Genomic DNA, 20,512 nt, shown 5'->3' with positions numbered 1-20,512 from the left:
ATACACTTGATTTCAATGACCTAACACTTGTTACATACATACAAGAATATTTTCCACAGAAAACACACATACTTGAAGTTACAAGGCAACGGGAGAATTTTTCAAGTCAAGTTAGCAATAATACAAAGTGTTAATTCCCAGGGAACACAAACATTGTCTTGGGCTACGTTTTGCAGTCTTGATCAACTGTTCTTTGTGTTTATTTTAACTTCAAAAATCATAAACTTCCAACTGTTTTACTTGTATTTGTTTCCAAACTAGAAATACATCTGATTCCATACGTACACTGCAAGTTGGAAGTCGCGCCTTCACCTAATGTAGAACACTAAGAGCTAGCAGCATGGGGGTTACAAGAGAGAACAGGATAAATTTTACTCTGACCTTAAAATCTAAAATACTTTAGATCCCCGATTCCTCTACAGAATTTCTGAAGTTAAAAAAAAAAAAAAAAAAAAGAGAGAAGCAAGATACTTGAATGGTAGTACCACAGAATTCTTGATTATCACTACATATTGGGCAAGACACAGAGGAATATATATATAGATACCCAAATGTAGCTATGCCACTACAGTGCCAAAGCACCACTGGCCATTGGTCCTTCTACTGCTGGCTAGACTGGATTTGTAGGACAGTCACACTGACATATAGGGTATCCCCTAACAGAAGTGATTTAAGTAATCAGTATCACAAATAACTAGGGTTTGTTTTGGTTGGGGGACTTTTGATGTGGGTGGAGTTTTTTTGGTGGTTTTTTTTTTTCTGTTTATAGTCCTCAATGAAGAGTGCTTACACACAAGGCCCAACCTGAACCCACTAACAGCAGTAAAAAACGACTAACACTCAGACCCATAAAAGATGTATGTGCACTCAACGGGAAATACAGCTTTTTGTATCAGAGAAACTGCTTATTTTTTTTAAGAGACCTAAAAAATATTAACAAAGCTATCTGCAGACTGCTTTTATGAAGGAAGACTTTGGTTTTTAACCGCCATTCTTGTAAGCCAGTCAGCATTTGGCTGCTTTACAAAAACCATATACTCTCCATGTGTGCCTTCACCTTCCATGGTAATTTTTATGTTTCATTTAATAATTTACAAGTTATAAGGCAACACTATGTCTTAATACAGTAATTCCAGTGACTTTAGGATGACACTTGATGAAAATTTATCTAATTAGTGAACAGGATGCTTTATTTATCTTAACTCTGATAAGGAATATACATAGAAATTTAGTTTGTCACAAAATGAAATTTCATTAAAGGGGTCATATTGTTTCAGAAGCAGCAGTGAGGGAGATGGTAGAATCATAAGAAATGTGTTGAATCAGTCCAAATTCAGCCTCAGGCACGAATTTTCCTCAAAAGTTTCATTTTTATTAGCAATTCAGACTTAGCCAGCTGAGCAATTCAATCCAGAGTTCAGAAGCAAAACCTTGCCATTGCTTGTCCCGTTAAAAATTTTTTCCAAAAAAAATAAGATAAACACATGATTTCCCCTAACCAAAAAAGAAATGCAAGCAGTGATAACAATCAGAAATAATATTAAACAGACATAGGTGGAGTAATATTACAGATTAAAAAAATGCCATTAATATCTTAAGTTTTAAAACATTGCAACAAATCCTAAACTGACCCTTGTAAATTTATTTTTAATAAGTATGGCAATTCTGTATGAGCCATTTTAAAAGCTTCTACTCTTTAAAAAAATGTGGAAAGTTATGGCATATTTAAAAAAAAAAATCACCATTAAGAATCTCACTGATTAAGAACATCGAACACTGAATAGCAAGCTGTCTTAATTTATGTTTTCAATATAAATCAAGATGTCACTTGAGTTACAAATCTGGGTACTCTGCTACCTATACATGTCTGTAGCACCTAGGAAGATTTCAGGAAGAAATCATAATTATCTATAACTTACATATATGTATGTTATGACTTTTTCTCTATTTTGAGCAACATAGCTCAACAAGTATGTTCCACATTCTCGTAATTTTCCCTTGATTAAAAACTAACCACTATGCAGCATCTGACTCATGGGAAGAAAAATTCAAGTGTATGATACATGCACTGTAAAAAGATCAGACTAGAGCAATTCTTGATGAGAACAATCACCTGTCATTAAAACATATCCCTGTTTGCAATAACATACTCTTAAAATTGCAAGGGGTGTGGATGTAGTATGATTTTGGATATCCTATACAGCTGAGCAAAACACTAGGTAAGTCAAGCAGTAAAGCAAGAGAACAAGATTTCCAGTCTTCACGTATAACCTTGTTTAAAAAGTTTAGTCTGCCAGACTCCAGGTCCCAGAAGGTCTGAATTTCTCAGGAACCAAGCCAACACTGAAACTACAGTAGTACAAGTGGAGTTGTATTTTGAACTTGCCTAATAAGTATCATGGCTTAACACACAACACTAAGGAGAGAAGAAATGATGGAAAAAGAGCACTTAATCTAGTGCTGTATCATGAGCTTGAACTAACTTCCTTCTGCCAGACCAGTTACCAAGAACTAATGAGTATATACTCTGAATAAGTGCAGTAAGGACTACCTTAATAAGTCTCTTATAAATATTCAGAAGACCCACCATATTAGCAGTTCCAAACATAAAGGGTAAAGGTCTCCTAAAGAACAGCTCTAAGCATAATGCAGCCAATTCTGACTGGAACCTTATGTTGAACCAATGCTGGCTGACAAGGGCATGACCTTATATTGATGCTGAAAATGATGACTTGGTTCAAAAATTGTTGTTTTGCTGCCACAGATTTAACAGCTCAGGCTTTGTCCCCATGAGATGAGTACAACATGCCCATTAGGTAACCTAGTTCCACGGAGACGGGATTTTAAACAAAGGCTAAGCACCTTTATTTTGATATTACAAATATGTCCTCAAGGTACTTTAATGCAGACCAGTTGTAGAGGTGAAAACCAAGCACAGATCTCTGGTCCCATGACTGTGCCACAGTACCACATCCTCAACAGGAGGATTGCACTGACAAAAGTTACAGGTAACATTAAATATGTCAACAAAAAGCAGTGAGCGCTGAGCAGAAATACAGCTCAATACACCATCACAGCAGTTCTGAGGCTCTTCAAAAATGTGCACAAATAAAAGGAAATAATTTTCACTTCGTTTATCCAGCCTAAGAGGCGAGACAATTATGAATTATTTTAGCGTCTTCTTTCAGCTTGTCCAAAATATTAACTGCCCATTGTTTTCATCTCCCTAGTTAGACATGCCAATGTCAGACAATATCTGTTACAATCAACTTGGATTTACTATTTCTACCATCTGTCTTAAGTCTAACCAATAAAGTAATACTGAACGAGAAAAGGGGATGAGAGGAAGAAGGGAATCAGAACACCACAAAGATAAGCAGGCAGTTATTTCTTACTCTGAATGCAATAACAAGAACTCAAGAGGCCAAAATGTTCCAGCTGAGCTAACTATGGCTTCCTGCTGCTGTTACTAACACAGTATTGTAGAAAAGTAATTGCAAATATTACTCACAAAGTACAAAATACCAAATAGAAACAAACAAGATAATGGAAGAAACATGCATCTACTGGCAAAGCCAAAACCCATTAGAAGATTATATTCAATACGCTTTGAAGCCAGCTGTATAAAGTGACAGTAGAAGCCTTTAAATTTAAATAAGCCTTTTAAAATTCTTTATTTCATTAAAGGCAGAAGTTTGACCTTAAGTGTCAATTTAAATGGATACAATTAAGTTGGTTAAAAAACCCAAACAAACTGGAGTTTCATAAATGCAGCTGCTAATGGTACCCTCAGAACTGCAGCCACATCCCAGCCTGACCCACAGCTCTCCATTCATACACCTTGCCCATGCTGGGAGATTCACTGATGGGTTATACTCACTGGTGAGAAATGTAAAGGGAGACTGTCTTGCATCCCCTAAACTCCTTTCAGGACCTCCTGCCCTTTGTACCATCAGGATCCTTGCAACATTGCTGCTTCTTGTAGAAGACATAATAATTTGAAGGATATTCAATTATTAACCATCTTATTTTCAGAGAATCACAGAACGGTTGAGATTGGAAAGGACGGCTGGGCATCATCTGGTTCAATTCCCCTGCTCAAAGCAGTGTCAATTATGAGCAAGTTGCTCAGGATCTTTTCCACTCAGGTTTTGGAAATCTCCAGGAATGTAATCTCCACAACCTCTCTGGGTAACTTGCTCCAGTGTTCAGTTCACCCTAACAGCAAAATTTTTTTGCTCAGTTTTTGATTGAAATAAGACTTCTCCACTTTGTACCTATCAGCGTATTAGGCTGTGGTGCCTGTTGTAGTATTTTTGATCGGTGGGAGCTGCTTAAATCAATGAGCTCTGAAAATGACAATGAGATATATAACCATGAAATTTATTGAACATGCCTGCATGCATTAGTAATGACACAGTATGGCCTCTGGGTCCAATAATGCAGAGAGCTGAATTCCTTCATCTTCCAATGACTGCTCTAAATTCCCTAGTCACTCAAGGACATACGAAACAGGCATACATTTTTTACTCCTGGATATTACACCTACTTTAAACCAGTTGGGTTTTGTCTTGTTATTGTACATACCTGTTAAGTTTCTTTCAATTTCATAGTGTCAAAGATACTTCAAATAATTAGTTTATTAACATTCTTTGCCTACAAAAATACATGCAAGCAGTTATTCTGATGTGGAACTGGGAGAAACCTGTATAAACTCAATGCTCTTGAGATTTCTATCAGAAATCAGTCACTTGATTTCATGTGAAATGACAAGAATGCAAAAGCATATTTTTTTTGTTCTTTATTACAAAAGTCTCAAGTGACATTTGCTATAAAAAAGACAATGTTAACAGGCAGTGAAATGTCAAAGGTTTCCCAAGGAGAAGTCAATTCTGTTCATGATTCTCCTCTTAAAACATGTAATTCAGGTGTATGCAATCAAACTACACCTGTGTGAAGAAGAGAGAAATTAATATCAGGCAGTTAGTCACTAATACTAAAACTGTGTAATTGTTATATTTGTGCATAATTCCATTCTAATTTTCTATCCTCTAGAAAAAAATGCCTTGAGATATTTCTTTCCCCCCCTAGAATTCTCCAACTTGCTGTAAATATTTTATATCTGTGCAGCTACTGAAGTCACTAAATTATCAATCTTGTACTCTAAAATAAGTCAGCGTATTTCAGGGTTTTCCCCCCCACCTCCTTCTTCATTACAGCTATTTCCATTCTGGACCCTCCACACACTGTGTGCACCTGTAATCTGTATCTACATTGTATTAGTAGGATGCTCCTAATTAGATTTAATTTCTTCAATTGAGAAAAAAGTGACATGGTAAGCCTCCCAGTTCTTTGAAGAATGTCCTAGAACGTCAAATGGTTTGTATATATAAGGGTTTTATGATCTGTTTGACACAAGTAAGATAAGGTTGGTCAACATTTCAGATGCCTTCAGTAATGAAAAGTAAAATAACTGTTATTGATTCCATTCACATCAATCTCAAAACGGTAAACAAAATAATTATATTCTCTGTGTAGCAGTCTCATGGGTACATGTGAATATACTTAATAGATCTACAGACAGTAGAAAGCTCATTTAAATTAGACACTACGTGAAATTCTAGTTTTCTTAATTGAGCTACTATGCAGACAGTAAAGCTTCCGAGATCTCTACATTAATTATCCTTTTAAATTTAACCAAAGTCAGAAACTATCCAAAGATCAGGACTTTTCCTACAGATTACAGTTCCAAAGTTTGTCTACTTCTGAAACAAGAGCTCTGTTCTTTAACAGAGATACCCGGATTACTGGTTTTGAAGCTTTTACAATACCAAAACATCCTGGGTCACTGCTTTAAAAAAAAAAAAAAATAAAATAAAAAAATAAATAAAAAACCCCACTCTTTCCTTTGTGAGACCATCTACTTTCCCCTTGACTTCAACCTCTTTTCACAGAAAATAGTTGTGTTTATTTTGTAATTCTTATTAGTCTTTCCCTTCTTTTGTAGTACCATGACAAACTACAGCCTACATTATTTTTTTTTAAGCCTCTCAAGGGCTAAAAGGCTTCTCTTACAGGCCTTGCTTCCTGCATCGTTGGTGGAACCACACAGTACAATCACATATACACTAAATCTCTAGCCTACAGCCTCCCTCTCCCAAATTCATTCCTGCAACAGACACATCTGCATTTGGCACCTGTAAGTTCTTTCATCGCAGGGATCAGTAACCAATTTGTTTATTAAAGGAAGACAAAGCACTTTCAAAATGCAGCAGTATTTATTCATTATCGCACAGGTAATAAACCAGTAGCACAAAAGGTAAAACCAATAAAAAGCCCATACATGTCTTATTTATGCTTAAAATATCTATTGCCAATAATTGCATTTCTGTCAGTCCAACTAATGCCCATCTCCTGATGGGGAAAACAATCTCAGTCTCACTGTTCCCTGGCTAGTACACCAGCATCCTCTAACACTCCCTGTTTAGTTCACATAAATCTCTCCCTCTTTTCTAGACATAGGGTCCTGAGATGGTTAGTGATACTAGAATCCTCTCTCAACCTGACCACACTAAAAGAAAAATGTCACAGTACTGAGAAAGGGAACAGAGCAGTGTACTCCCTCTTAGATAAAGCTTAGTTATTTTATTTGAGTGGTACCTGGGATATTCCCTATTTATCTAAGCTATTGTTTAATCTCTAGTGGCTGGTTCTTTATACAAGCCCCTTCATCAAGTCTGATGGAAAAAGCAACAAAACACACTATATTAGATTGTATCTGAGAACCAGAAGTATTTCTTTTGTAAGATGCATATATCTTCAGTAAGCTTAGAAACTGTAGACCTAGCCTGGATTTCTTCAGGAGAGAATGAAAAAAGTCTTAGTCAGCTACATAAGAACTGGGAGAGCTGTATGTGAGAAAGGACAACATAATACTAAGATCTAACTCAACTATTTTCAGGAGGGAATTGCCAATACCAGTGTGTGTGACAACAGAAGAACTGCATCTGGAATTCAGTATGATATTCCCAGAGATCCATATTAAAGAAAGACTGACTCAGTCTAAACATGAACTACTGAAACTATTTGGGAATGCACTGCCCATTTTATGAGCAGAGGATAAGAGTTTGGATTATTTAGCCCAGCAAAACAAAGGCTGAAAGGACGTAGAACTGTCCTCACTATATACACTAAACATGCAATTTTCTCAGAGAGAGAAAATGAGAAAGAGAGGAACCACTGAAACATAAAACCAAATCAATATGAACTGGCTAAATAAAACACCAAATAAATAAGCTGAAGTACGGAGAAATTTTTAACCATCCGAATGATCAGTTCTTGGGAAGCTGACATTATGTAGAAGATGCTTAAAAGGCAGAAGAACAGCAGAGCTGTCTAGACTCAAAGGAAAGCCCACACAGCTGAACTTCAGTGGAAGTTCCAATGAGAAATCATTTGCTTACTCTACAGCTCAGGTTTCTGTGATGACAAAGGAATGATGTAACATGTTGGCAGTTTAGAGAATATAATTTTAAATATAACTACTATGTATTACTTTATTCCCCTAAAATACCAAAGCCAGGCACTTGGCTGTAGGAATGCAGATGAAGGTTATGGTAGCTATACAACTTCATATTCGAAAGAAAAGGAAATAGTATTTTCCTTAAGTATAAGAAAGGGAAGAAGTGCTAAACTCAGACTACTGTCCCAGACCTATGAGGTTCAGAGGTGCAGCTGATGCAGGAAACATGACATACGCTATGGTAAGTACTATACTACCAAAATGAGTATTATACAGTTTGTCATAATCTGAGGTCCCAGGAGCAGTATCTCTGCCATTAAACACTTAAATCTTGAGAAGTACGGTACTCAGAAGTAAAAACAGCAAAGAAGCAAGTGAAATAACTTATTCTAAAATTAGCAAAGGGGACCTGGAATGAAATTTGAGGTCTCCTCCGTGAATTACTATACAACATTACAGTTTGAAGCAAAGATTTTGTATCCTGTATGGAGAAATCTTGCAAAAGATGGACCAGATGGTCGGACAGGTCTTTACTCTATGATTTAATCTGCTCTGACTTCTTTTCTGTCCCTCTATTTCTTTAAGATTCATTGCAACAGTAAGTTTTTTGCATCTTATTTTGACACTGCCGAACAACATGGTAAGTTCAACAACTAAAGATTATTCTCCATAAATTCATGTTAAACTTATTTCCTGATGAAAACACAGAAGGAAAGAAATTAACTTCATGAAAACCTGTGTCTACTCTTGTTCTGGCTTCAGGTGGATGGGAGTTTGGAATACTTGTCTTTCCCAATTAAAAAAAAGGAGCGGTGGGGTGGGGGTGGGGTGGCATCCACAACAATTCACACCAGTTACTTTCCAAATTTAACAGTTATAAGGCCTCCCTACTGAAACACACTTCTGTGTAGCAAGAATGAGATTAAATAGTTATTCCTATTTTCTTAAATTGAAGTCAGTCATTTATTTAGGAAAATGATACAGATTATACTGTGAATCAGACTGCATCTTTCAAGCCTGCCAGCTACAGCATCAACTTTAATATATATTTGGATAATATAGAAGTTTACGAAAGGAAAATGCAAATACCAGTTAAGAAAAATAGACAAACTGAATTCAGTATTTTCTAAAAGTAATGCTACATAGAAAGCTTACTGCATTTTAACAAGAGGCACTGCAGTCCTTCAAGTATTGATACATAAAATGAGGTACATAGTTACAGAATCTATAGCTTTGGTTTCCACAAAAAAGAGATTTCTTCATATTGACCCCCTGCCTTGGTTATACCTTTCACAAATTTCAAAACATTTAAACTGTGAACCTTTCAAGTTCTTCCCACTCCTTTGTGGCACAGAGACCTGGCTTCTACTTACTTCTATATTCAGATGGAGAATGTGAAGCAAATTTCTCATTCAGGACATAAAACCATTTAATCCAAAAAGGAGAGAATACAAGGTCAAAATAATATGGGAAAGTGAAACATCTTGTAGGACAGGGCTTAAGACACTCACAGTTCTGTTGGCCAGTGTTAAGGTTAGCAACATCACCACCCTCCTACAGAGAGGGAAATGAGAAGAATTTGCTAAATATAGCTAGAACTGTTTGGAAGGATGCCTATCCTTATTTGTGCATTCATCTGTTTAATTGTGGGCAATATAGTCCACTAGACAGCCTGAGGCAAGTGTGGATGTTCAATATTCTCTGAATGATACAATCTCAACTTGAGATTGGACTTAATTACACAGTTTACAATAGTATAAATAGAAACTTAGTATTCTGAAGCTCTTCACAGTTGTAAGTACCTCTGAACTTTTTTTACTCAGGTTTGGGAATGTACTAAATGCCTTCTAAACTGTGGGCAGTTTTGAACAAGCATGGTGAAAAAGGCCACGGAATTCTTTTGCTTACTGTATGACCTCCAGTCTTACAAATCAAAATGTATACAAATACACATTTATATTTCAACATCAAAAATCAAGTTTTATGCTAAAAGCTCCTCTTAGTTTGGTAGTCTGAGGAAATTGACTTTTTTCTTCAAATTGATCTGCAAGTGCATTTTTAAAGTAATTGCAACAATTTAATCCTTTAAACATACCTGTCAATACATCTTACCAAATTAATCTATCTTTATTCCAAAATAAAGCTGAAACAGCCACACAAACTTAAAAGAAACAAGTCAAAGGAAGTTTATACCTGCAATCCAAACCTTCGGAAGTATTCCTAAACCTAACTCCCTTGGTTTCAGTGACAATAGTGTAAAGAAATATAATGGAATTTAACAGGCACTGGGTGCCTAAATCCCTTTAGGAATTTGGACCTAAATTCCGAAGGGATCACTAAAAGTCTCAGCCAAGGTATCAACTTATTTATAAATCACAGAGAGGTTGTCACATATTCCCTTTACTCAGGATTCAATCACCACTGATCTTCCTTCAAAGGAAATCTGAGCAAGCCAGGCTGCAAACCTCATCAGATCTCTGCTACTTATTAGCAGAAGGTCCAACAGCTTAAGAAATTCCTTAGAAAATTTTCCGTCCCCTCAATAAGGCTTAGAAAAAGTACAATGATAACTGTCCAGAAAAATAAAAATTTTGCATTGAGAAGAGAGTGTGTTCAAACAATCAGGAAGGAAAAATCCCTTGGAAAACAGAACCCTGTATTATCTCCTGATCATTTAAATGCAAATACTTGCCCAGCATTTTGAAAAGATTAACCATTATATAATTATTAATATTTAGAGTTTATGTTAATTTTCAATTTAAAAACCACTAGTAACAATACAAAACAAGAATTTTGTTACTGGCCTGTATATAATTAGACAGGCTACATTAGATGTTACTGGAGAGCTAATACAGTTCTGTTTAATATTAGTTCTTCAGTCCCTTAAAAACTAAAGTTCCTGAAATTCAGAGTTATCATACTGCTTCTCTGCTTCAAAACAGTGAAAAGCAGTTTGTGGTGTCATAAATGAAATGAGGTGGTTATTTCCTTGAGCAGATAGATTAGCATGGATTGGGATTCAGAAACCCCACCATCAACACAGTAAGTACTCTGTAAAAGCTGAAGACTCTGTTTGTTACCTACAGGAACGTACCATCATGAAACACTGGTAAAAAAGATAACGTAGCAAATATTCTTCCAAGAAAATATCCTCATTTTGTATAGGGCAAAATACCAGCACAAAACACGTTCTCAAGAACTAGGTACTATACATGAGTTAACCCACTAAGAAAATTGTCTGGGGAAATCCATTCTGTCTGGATTTTTATTTGCCATACTTTGGGAGTTCTATCTCAGAATTAAACAACAAAACAACATGTAATATACTATTACATAAAAAAGAATATAATATCCTACTTGAATTTTATTTCATCTAAGCTTGGTATGGAAGGGTTTCACTGAACAGGCCTGATGCTGAGATTCTTAGTACTGAGTCTTTAACACTTGAAGAACAAATCAGTCCTTTTATACTGTAATTGTTCAAAGACCAGATAAGAGTTTGGTATAATACCACTAAACAGAAGACAGGCAACAAATAAGACCTAGAAGTTAACCAAGAACTAGGATTTTATTTAATAACCTGAAGCACAGTAAATTTGAAGACATCTGTATTTCTCTGGACTACACTGAGATTACTCCTGTTGACAAATTGTAGGTATATTTGGATATAAAGATGGTAACACCATCAAAAACAGAAGGCTGTATATCTAGAAAGCCAGTGCGTGCAACACTTGCAAATTTGAGTTTTCTGTTTGACATTCAAATCAAGAATTAATAAAGCGTACAAGAATCTGTACGAACAACTGAATTCAAAGCTTCATACAGGCTTCATAGGCCAAGATTATTTGTGACACATGGTTTAGGTTTTCTTATCATGCTTAAAAACCACCAAGAGATTTTGTTCTATGCAGTATAAATACACAGTAATTTTCCATTGGACTCATGGCTAATCATCTGATCAACAAAACAGAGAGTTAGCAAGTAAGGGAATATACAGATATCTCCAGGAAGCTAGGTATTACTTTCAAGGAACACTGGTATTCCCAAATTCTTCAACATAATCTATACCTTCTGATCAATTTCACTGACTTTAGACTTGGAAAAGTAAATCTTTGAGAGAGAGACACAGAAAGATTATGGAATCATAGAATATCTCAAGTTGTAAGGGACCCATAAGGAGATGTATCAGTATTAAGAGAAAATTACATTCCAGTTTACGGACAGAAGTGTAATAAGGGCTACTGTTACTGATAAAGTCTACTAAGGTTTCAAACTTATGGATTACACAATTGAACAAGCTTCCATCACCAAATCACATTAAAAACAGTGTCTTACCCTCCACCTCTAAAATACTGCCTCAGGAGAGGGAACACAGTTTTTTTACTTCCATTATCTTTCAGGCTGCAGTAAGGAAGTGCCTTGGTCCTGAATTAGAACCCACAGGAATTTAGCAAGTGTTGTTTCTGCTTGTAGTAAAATCTTCAATATGTAATTTACATCTTGATATGTCATAATTTCTTGGTATTTAACTTAGTAACAGCTTCTCTAAAGTAGAGATTTTATTACATAAATTATGGAAGTAGCAGACTGGGTATAGTGGAGAAAGCATAAATTTCTGATTCAATACAAAATGTGTCCCTAGTAGCAGTTGTTATTCTATGCAGGTGTATTATTGATTACAGTCATAATGGTCTCACTTTAGCTGCTGTCAATAACTCACTACTTGTACTGTCACACTGAATTAAAGAAGAACCACTCTAAAAATACGTGGAGAAGTTATACCAGCATGGCATGACCCAGCCTGTGGTGCAAAGAAGCAGAACACTGCCAGTTTAAATTAGGATTCATGTTTGAGATTTCACTTGACATTACATTGATAAAATAAGTTAAATGTGATATTTATTCAGGCAGAAGAGATTATGTCTTAAACATACTGGAAAACTCTTAAATTTATAGCTACTGCATACAATAAAACTATGCTTGCAATACCTTGGGACCATTATTAGGATACACTTACTGTTATGCAAAACTGAATCAAAGTTTTATGGATGGTTATTGTCATTTTACTGATCAATATGACTGACGCTTCCTTGCATCAGATTAGAATTTAGAAGGAACGTTAGATTATTTCACTTTTTTACATAGAGTTCATTTCTAAATCAAAACTTGACAGCAATATACAACAGCAGAATACTAACCATAAGCCAAAGATTTGTGAAGTATTGAAAAGTTAAATATAGACAATGTTATTACCACAATTGTATGAAACACTTTATTAATGTTAGCATATATAAGCATTCTTCTTTTAAATACTTCAAAGTAGACACATAGCAAAAGAATACTCATTGTCACTGGCCTATCAAAATGGAGAAACAGGTCCAGACATGAGACAAAAGACTTCCTACTTCCAGCCATCTGATCTTTATGCCATTTTAACCTACTGTAGAAGATTGATACATAATCCTAACATTTTGTTAAAGGAAAGAGCAGAATATTGTTAAAAATGTCTACACCAATAATTACAGTGTTCTGTACACATTCTAAAGAAGCACTGCTTAAAAAAAAAGAAACAAACCACACCATTTTAAAGGAACACTGTTTTCCTACGTATCTCCTGTTATTACTAGAGGGATAATCCTTGACAAGCCCCAATATAACACTAAGTCATGCTCATGCCCGCCTTTCTCTCCATATGCACTTGTCTAAGGCTTCTCTCTCTTTCTCAGGAATAGCAAAACAGAAACTCTTGCAGTAGCAAGCTTATGGATTCTACTACACAGCTATGAGTGATTCAACCCATCAATGAGCAATTAAAATACACAACATCTGAAAGTTCTTAAAAGTTTTGATGTAGACATAACAGGAATAATATTCATGCTGTCTCACTTTCAGCACCAGACATACATGCTTAATTTAGGAAGCTAGTCTCCATATACTATCCATACTTGCTAGTCAGCAGAGAGAGAGGCTCCTTCAATGTGCTAGTGAAAACACTTGATTCAAATTCATAATCTAAATCAACCTCCAGAGAAGTCTGTCTGTCTCTATCCACTGTTTTTATTTGCAGCCAGAAGTGGGTGCCCTTTCTAACTCAGGCATCTAATTGACATGCCTGACGTGTCACAACTCAGATTCTCCTTCCCCAAGATAGTCCATGCTTTATGAACTGCATTTGAAGTCATTCTGCAATTCACTTTCCTCTGGGGAATCTCTGTAACCTCTGTTACTCTGCATACTGTCAAAAAGATTATTATTTTTTCATTTAAAACCTGCAAAAATAAGTCTACCCAATATCACTACATACATTCAGCTCTCATCAAGCTGTGAATCCAGTAGATGTGGACACTGTTGGTTAGTTAAACCTGGCAATACAGTTTCTTAGTCATAGGAATAATCCAGTAAAAGTCTATGCAATCACTTCTGTCACTATTCTGAATAGCAGTTACTTAAAATTTTATCACTACATAACCCAAATTAAATAGAGAATGTTTACTGTAATGAGAAGGTCCCATGGAGAAATTGTGCTGATATGTTTCCAACTCATGGGTAGAAATTAGACCGCCAGACCAGCTGAAGAACAGGCAATTAAATTACTGGAAACAATAGCTCTAGTTTCACTAACTTTACATTGCAACGAATGTAGATCAACTAAGAAAAGACCTTCTTGCAGCAACAAGTTAAGGTAGCATTTTTCTGTATAAAAAAACCCCCATGATCATTGCTTCTATGACAGCAGAAATAAGAGGGGAAAAAAAACCCAAAAACATTAAGCTTAGAAAAGAAAAAAAGGCATATCTGATACAAAGCCCAGATCCTATAAAGGTATTTTTTTCTGTCCAATACTCCAAATGAAGCTACTGCTCAGCACCTCAAAGTCAGACAATATCACTGCACCTGTAAGAATTCTTATAGGGATTATTTCATTAGGTAATTCAAAGTATATCCAACTAAGAATGCAGGTCTTGATATCAATCCCCTGGAAAGTCCACCCTCAAGGATGGCTGTACAAAGGAAGCACTGATGCCTAATTCTACACTCCCAAATTTTTAAATTCTGAAAGAAATAAGGAAAAGAAGAAATATTTTGAGTTTACCATAACTACACAGTGTCAGGACTGGGCCCAAACTGATTTACTCAGTTCTTCCCTCTCACTTGCTTGCAATGTTTAAGCTGTAACTCTTCAGTAATGTATTTCAGAAGACAGTAAATGCTTCACAACTCCTAAATAAACCATAAGCAGCTAAACAGTAACTGTTCTGGAGGATAAAGGCCTGTTGGCAAGGCACTAGAATTCAAGCTTCCAATGGCTTATGACAGCAATAATAAGGCAAACAAAATAAATAATAAAAATGAAATTGTGAAAGATACCTTGACAGTGTCCTTTTAATCTTCAGCCAACTTGAGATGTCATGTAAGCACTGAAGCAGCAAAGAGATGATACTGTTTAGATAGCAAAATCTCAATTTCTCCCTGACCTACAAATCATAAGCTAACAGATTAGTGGTGAACTGGCATATATCTGCACAGTAGCTCACGAAAACCTTGTTGCAGCTTCTGAAACAAACCACATGTTCTCCGAGATGCAGGAAAACCATGATTATAAACAACATCAACTGAAGCATGCACAGAAGATTTTGACACTGCAGTCAAGGACCTTATGGAACAAAGATCCTAAACTGTCTAAGCAAGCTGTCCTATCTGTAGAGATAAAGCATACTGCATATAGTTCAGAAACAGAAAAGTCTTCACAGTGTAATATAAACAGGAAAGTGAAGCAGAGAAGCACAATGCTGCCCAGGTGTTCTTAATAGATCTTAGCACTTGCCACCAGCAGTATCACCATTAGACAAGCGTTGGATGAAAATTATGGTCTTGGGCTGCTCAGCCTGGAATCTGTGATCTAAATACTACAATTTTGCTCTTTCTAAATATACTCCATATTCAAAATCTCTCAACTTGTCTCATGGTAATTAATATCAGCTGATTACAGAGGACTAAGACTAGCAGAATCAGACCAAGAGATCCTTCACAAGGAGGTATTTGGAGAGATGCAGAACAGACATACTCAGGCTCACAGGTTCTTTCCTCAGTGTACTATTGCTAACAAACATTTTCTATCTTGTGCAAATAGTCTACACTTGAGAAAACACAGATTTAGATATCTACAGAAGTATCCACTGATTTTGTTTTTCTACATTAACTCCTCAGAAGGCCTGATTTTGAAAGATATGATTAAGCAGATCCCTTGACTTCATTGTTGCCACCCTCTTAGAACCAACTTTAGATGGCTCTTACTTGGAACCAGTGACATTTCCTTCAATTTTATCTAGATTGGACAACAAAAATATAACTATATAGGAAAATATGAGGGTATAAACACAGTATCAACTTTTACAGAATTTGATAAAATAATCAGTTAAAAAATTCAATGAAGTCAGTCATTTCAGGGGCATAATGGTGCCTTACTTAGTTAAGATTCATTATTTTCAGGAAGAGGCCATTTGTTTCAATAGTGGTATGCTCCCAGTAATGACAGCTATTGTAAGAAAATATATTCAGTTATGTTCTTTGTAGGAATGAGTAGTGACAAGATTTGAGCTTCATTAACTAAGTTGAAGTGTTCTCTACAAAAGATTAAAAAAAATTTAAAATGCCACCCATATATGCATTCCTACTGGGTCTCTTGTACATTTTTTTGTCCACAAGATTACCTGATGTTCCAGGAAAAGCATGTATTTTGGTGGGTCAAAATGTGAAACTATCCTGAAACACAGTGGCAATCAATGAGTCTCATCAGGACTCTAAAATGATATTTTGTTTGATGTAGTGTGTATAAATTAATGATGAATAATAGATGCTGTCCACTTACTATTAAATGATTAGCCATTTACACACCACACACCAAAAATGCTACTTCCTGAAAATGGGACTGCTAGAGGGTTGACTGCCAGAGGGTTACTGCCAGCCTTTCAAAAGATTGGGTATTACTAAATTGAGCTGCCTGTTCTTACAATGTTGCAGAAAAGCAGACACATCAAAGGAATGAGATTCACTAGAATTAGTTATTTGTCTTACATACTATTCAAAATGAATGTGACCTATGCTAATGCAGAAGATCTAGACCTCTAGAACCTCAGCACATAGAAGCAGAAGTAGCTTTACAGCTTGTTTTGCATAGCTTGTGATATGGAAAGGTAGGAGCAAAAAGGACAAACAAGAAACAAAAAACTTGCACCACAGTTTTTGGGGTTTGGCTTTGTTTTACACAAGTTAGCTGAGGGAAATAAGAAAAACATTTCATTACGTAAGATGGTTGCTACTTTTTTCAGATGTTGAGATAGGTGGCTAACCTTCTTGCTTCAGCACACATGTAGACCACATCCTACCTGGAATTTAAGAGAATACTTCAAGATCTTCTTGTTCTTATTTGAATGCTTAAACCCATGATATTGCTAATGCCCTTTTCTGAAGAAAATATGTTTGCCAAGTTACATGTATAGTCTAAATGTTTTGCATTATGGAAAGAACGCTTTTTCTAAAAAGTACATGGATTTTAATCTTAACAGAAATCTCAATGCTAATTTCCAGGCGACTCACATGAAGTCTGAATAAGGTAACTGCACACAACACATCTGATAAATTCTTTCCCTATCAATATTGGAGTAACCCTAGAGTTGGCCTTTTTCCTCCTTCTTCTGTAGAGACAGGCAATAAAGTAAAAAATTTGACCTAACCTTTCTGGTTTGAAGATTACTGTGATGGCTGTTAGGAATAGAATGCACTCACACTAGACAAGATACTGTCATACTGTGGTTAAACTGTAAAGACATAAGCTAAACGTAATCTCACACTTAGCTGCTACAGCATTTGTTTACAATGTCTGTGTCAATGATTTATACTCGCACAATAAAATATTAAGAGCAACAAATTATAAACCTGGTAGCACAAGAATTCTAACAGGTTTTCCTCACAGTGTATCAATTCTGACACTAACCAAGATCCACCAAAAGCACTGCAAAAATAATGTGTTGCATTACATAAAATCAAATACAGAAGCTTAGTTTTATATAACTGTAATATGCATGCAGATGGTCTTCAGGATAAGATATCTTCTCCGAACTGCAGTCTGTACAAAATCTGAAGTATAAGCAAAAGGCAGGAATTTTGCCATTTCTAGTGCAGTGTCCTAACTCAATATAACGGGAATCTCTCTATTTGTAACTCTCACCAGTTCTTCCAATATTAAAGAATTGCTGTGACTGAAATCCACTGCAGAGATTTTGAATGAATAGATGAACATCAAAGAAGGGAACTATTTTTTCATACATTCTAGCTTAATAGTAGGTCAAATCTATGGTTATATTAATTGAAATTCAGTTATTTATGTTGACAGCAACTATGGCATAAAAATAAAATCAGCAAAGTCAACTTTATAAAGATCACCAATGTCAAATAAAATATATTCTATGCATCTCTGAACAATACATGAGGATGAACTATGCAGTGAAACTATGCAGTCAAACTGTATTGTTCTTCTAAACCTTGCCCTCTTAATACATTCCTTTAGCCAAGCAATGGGAAGATAAACCCATTTGCCTAATGGGGCATATAATTTAAATATTTCAGACAAGCATTTACAGAGTTGTTGCTTAAAATAAATTTAACAGCCATCCATCCAAGTATCTTGCATGATGAAGATCACAGCATAGTTCACAACTTATTTTTCTGTAGAAACTCCAAACTATCCAGCCTTTTCAGTTAGTCACCATGTATATCCTGTATTACTTTATTATAACAAACCTTTTTTGTCCACAGCAGATTTAATATGAAGCTGCAATTTTTCTCTGTTGCAGTGCCTTGCAACATTTCTAAAGCCACTAAATTTCAGATTTTACTACTGCACCATGCAGTCCTGCACAATTTTGTAAACAAAATATGTTTAAATTTATGGAAGCTTAAAGAGCTAATGTGCTTAAAACAGACTGCAGCACTTCATCCACAGGAAAATACAATCAGCCAATGTCAATATTCTGTCATTTAGAGTCATGATTTTTACCATAAAGCATTCCCATTAATACAAAACTGCAGGGTTTTTCCACACAAACTTCTATCTAGTGTTTAAGATATTTTTAGTATAAAACACGTCTTCACTTGATATATATATAAAAAAAATCTACTTAGAGATTTTTTTTTAACATACGAAGAATCACATTTTGTATTGTGACCTACCTAAGGCACAACAGTACACTGTAAAAAGCAAAGTACATGTTACAAGAATTCCCCCTTCCACATACACAAACAAGTGCCTACATTAAAAAAAAAAAAAAAAAAGAGAGAGAGAGAGAGCAAGAAAGGGAGAAAGACGATCTTTACTATTTGCATGCTAGAAGTGAACATTTTAGAGTTGGTCAAGTTTTGCAAACATTAGATTTTAATCATCTACAGCAATACTGCAGGGGAAACGAAGAGGAAAAAAACTGCCTAACTTTAGCTTTTAGATCTGTAATAGATTTCACGTTTATGAAGAAATAGGTTAGTTTTGTTTGGTCTTTGCTACAAAGAGACTCATCTATGCATGCCACAAATAACCTGAGCAATGACTTCCCTCCATGACAAGAGCTGCCCATCATATTGCAGGATTAATACAATGTTGGTTTGTTTAGGGGTTGCTTGTGTGTGTGGCTTGCGTATGTAATTTTAGCCATTCGTACATATCAACTCCTCGTTGCGTATCTCACAATAAACTGATGAACGCTGTTAAACAGCAATTTTTAGCAAACAAAGAAGGCTAGTCTGCAGTCGTAATGCAAAATTATCCCAAACGCACTACACCCTGCAAGAACATCTCAACAGAAAACAGCCCGGCAACCTCATTCATTCCCCCCAACCCAATGATATGCTCACCATCTCCTCCGTCTTCTCTTATTTCTCTGTTCTCAGCTTATTTTCCTTGCTTCTGCTGGCTTCAAGGAGGCGGGTATACCAAAAAAAAAAAAAAAAAAAAAAAGAAGGGGGGGGAGAACCCCACCAACTCTTCAATAAAATACTCGGCAACCGCTGGGCAGCATGTCAACCCAAGCCCCTCGTCTTCCTCTCTCGCCCGCCGTTCCCCGGGCGCAGGAGCCCCCTCCGCGGTGCTCCCCGCCCGCCGCTCACGCCCTCCCCACCCCGGCGCAGCCCCGCGGGTTCCCGGCGCCCGCGGAAGGCGCGTCCGTCCCCCCGCGCATTCTCCCGGGAGAGCACCCGGGCTGCGCCAGCCTCTCTATCGCCTTCTTACCCACCGAGACGAACGCAGCGGACGGAGTCGGGCTGATTTTCCCCTCCCACCTCCACATTCCTATTTACAAAGGGTATCCAAGACCATCTCTATCCAGCCGGCGGAGAGGAGGGGGAGGTGGCAGCGACCGTTAACCCTTTTCTTGCATTTACCTTTTCTACCAAGATTTTTGGCTGCGTTTTTAAAGCACGCGGGGGATTCCTCCTCTCTACAAAGCACATACACCCGCTGCCCTCAGGCCCTCCGGGTCCCCGCTCCCTCAGCCCAGCTCGGCCGCCCGCCGCCGCCGGAGGAGCGCGGTCCTCCCGACGGCCCTCGAGGCCGCTCCAAAAAAAAGGTCCAAGGGCAACGCAGAAAAATGCGTGCCCTTTCCGAAACTACGCTTCAGAAAATAACCGCCGGTCGAGCGTCCCTCAGGAGAGGCCCGCCGGGAGGGGGGGGAACCCATTTCCCAGTCAGCCCCTGTGAGTACCCTCTTTCCAACTCTTTTTTTTTCTTTTTAAGCGGGGCGTTATCGTTCCTCAGCATTCACACCTGGGGAGGAGGAAGTACTAGCGAAAGGGAAGAGGCACCCCCCTCTGCCCCCACGCCATCGCCACAGCGGCCGGCGGGCCGGGGAGGGCAGCGAGGCCACGACCCACCCCCGCCGGCGGTCCCGCCGCGACCCCTGCCTCGCGCTGCCTGCCTGCCTGCCTGCGGCGGGCACGCAAACC

At 37.1% G+C, this 20,512-nt stretch overlaps 1 protein-coding gene across 10 annotated transcripts in view; it reads right to left on the bottom strand.

Moving 5' to 3' along the window:
- ARVCF (ARVCF delta catenin family member) overlaps positions 1-20,512 on the bottom strand; it is a 292,495-nt gene extending 271,983 nt beyond the window's left edge. For 2 of the 10 annotated variants that reach the window (XM_069795007.1, XM_069795005.1), the window contains exon 1: positions 19,427-19,745. The gene's annotated coding sequence lies outside the window, so the exon portion shown is untranslated. Of the gene's footprint in view, positions 1-19,426; positions 19,747-19,951; positions 20,213-20,333 lie in introns of those variants that run through there. The other 8 variants (XM_069795000.1, XM_069794998.1, XM_069794999.1 and 5 more) reach the window with 8 other exon arrangements.

This window comes from Haliaeetus albicilla, chromosome 10, assembly GCF_947461875.1.
Source record: "Haliaeetus albicilla chromosome 10, bHalAlb1.1, whole genome shotgun sequence".
In the NCBI taxonomy this organism is placed as follows: Eukaryota; Metazoa; Chordata; class Aves; order Accipitriformes; family Accipitridae; genus Haliaeetus; species Haliaeetus albicilla.
The sequence above is the reverse complement of the archived record's forward strand: the minus strand, read 5'-3'. Positions and strand labels throughout refer to the sequence as shown.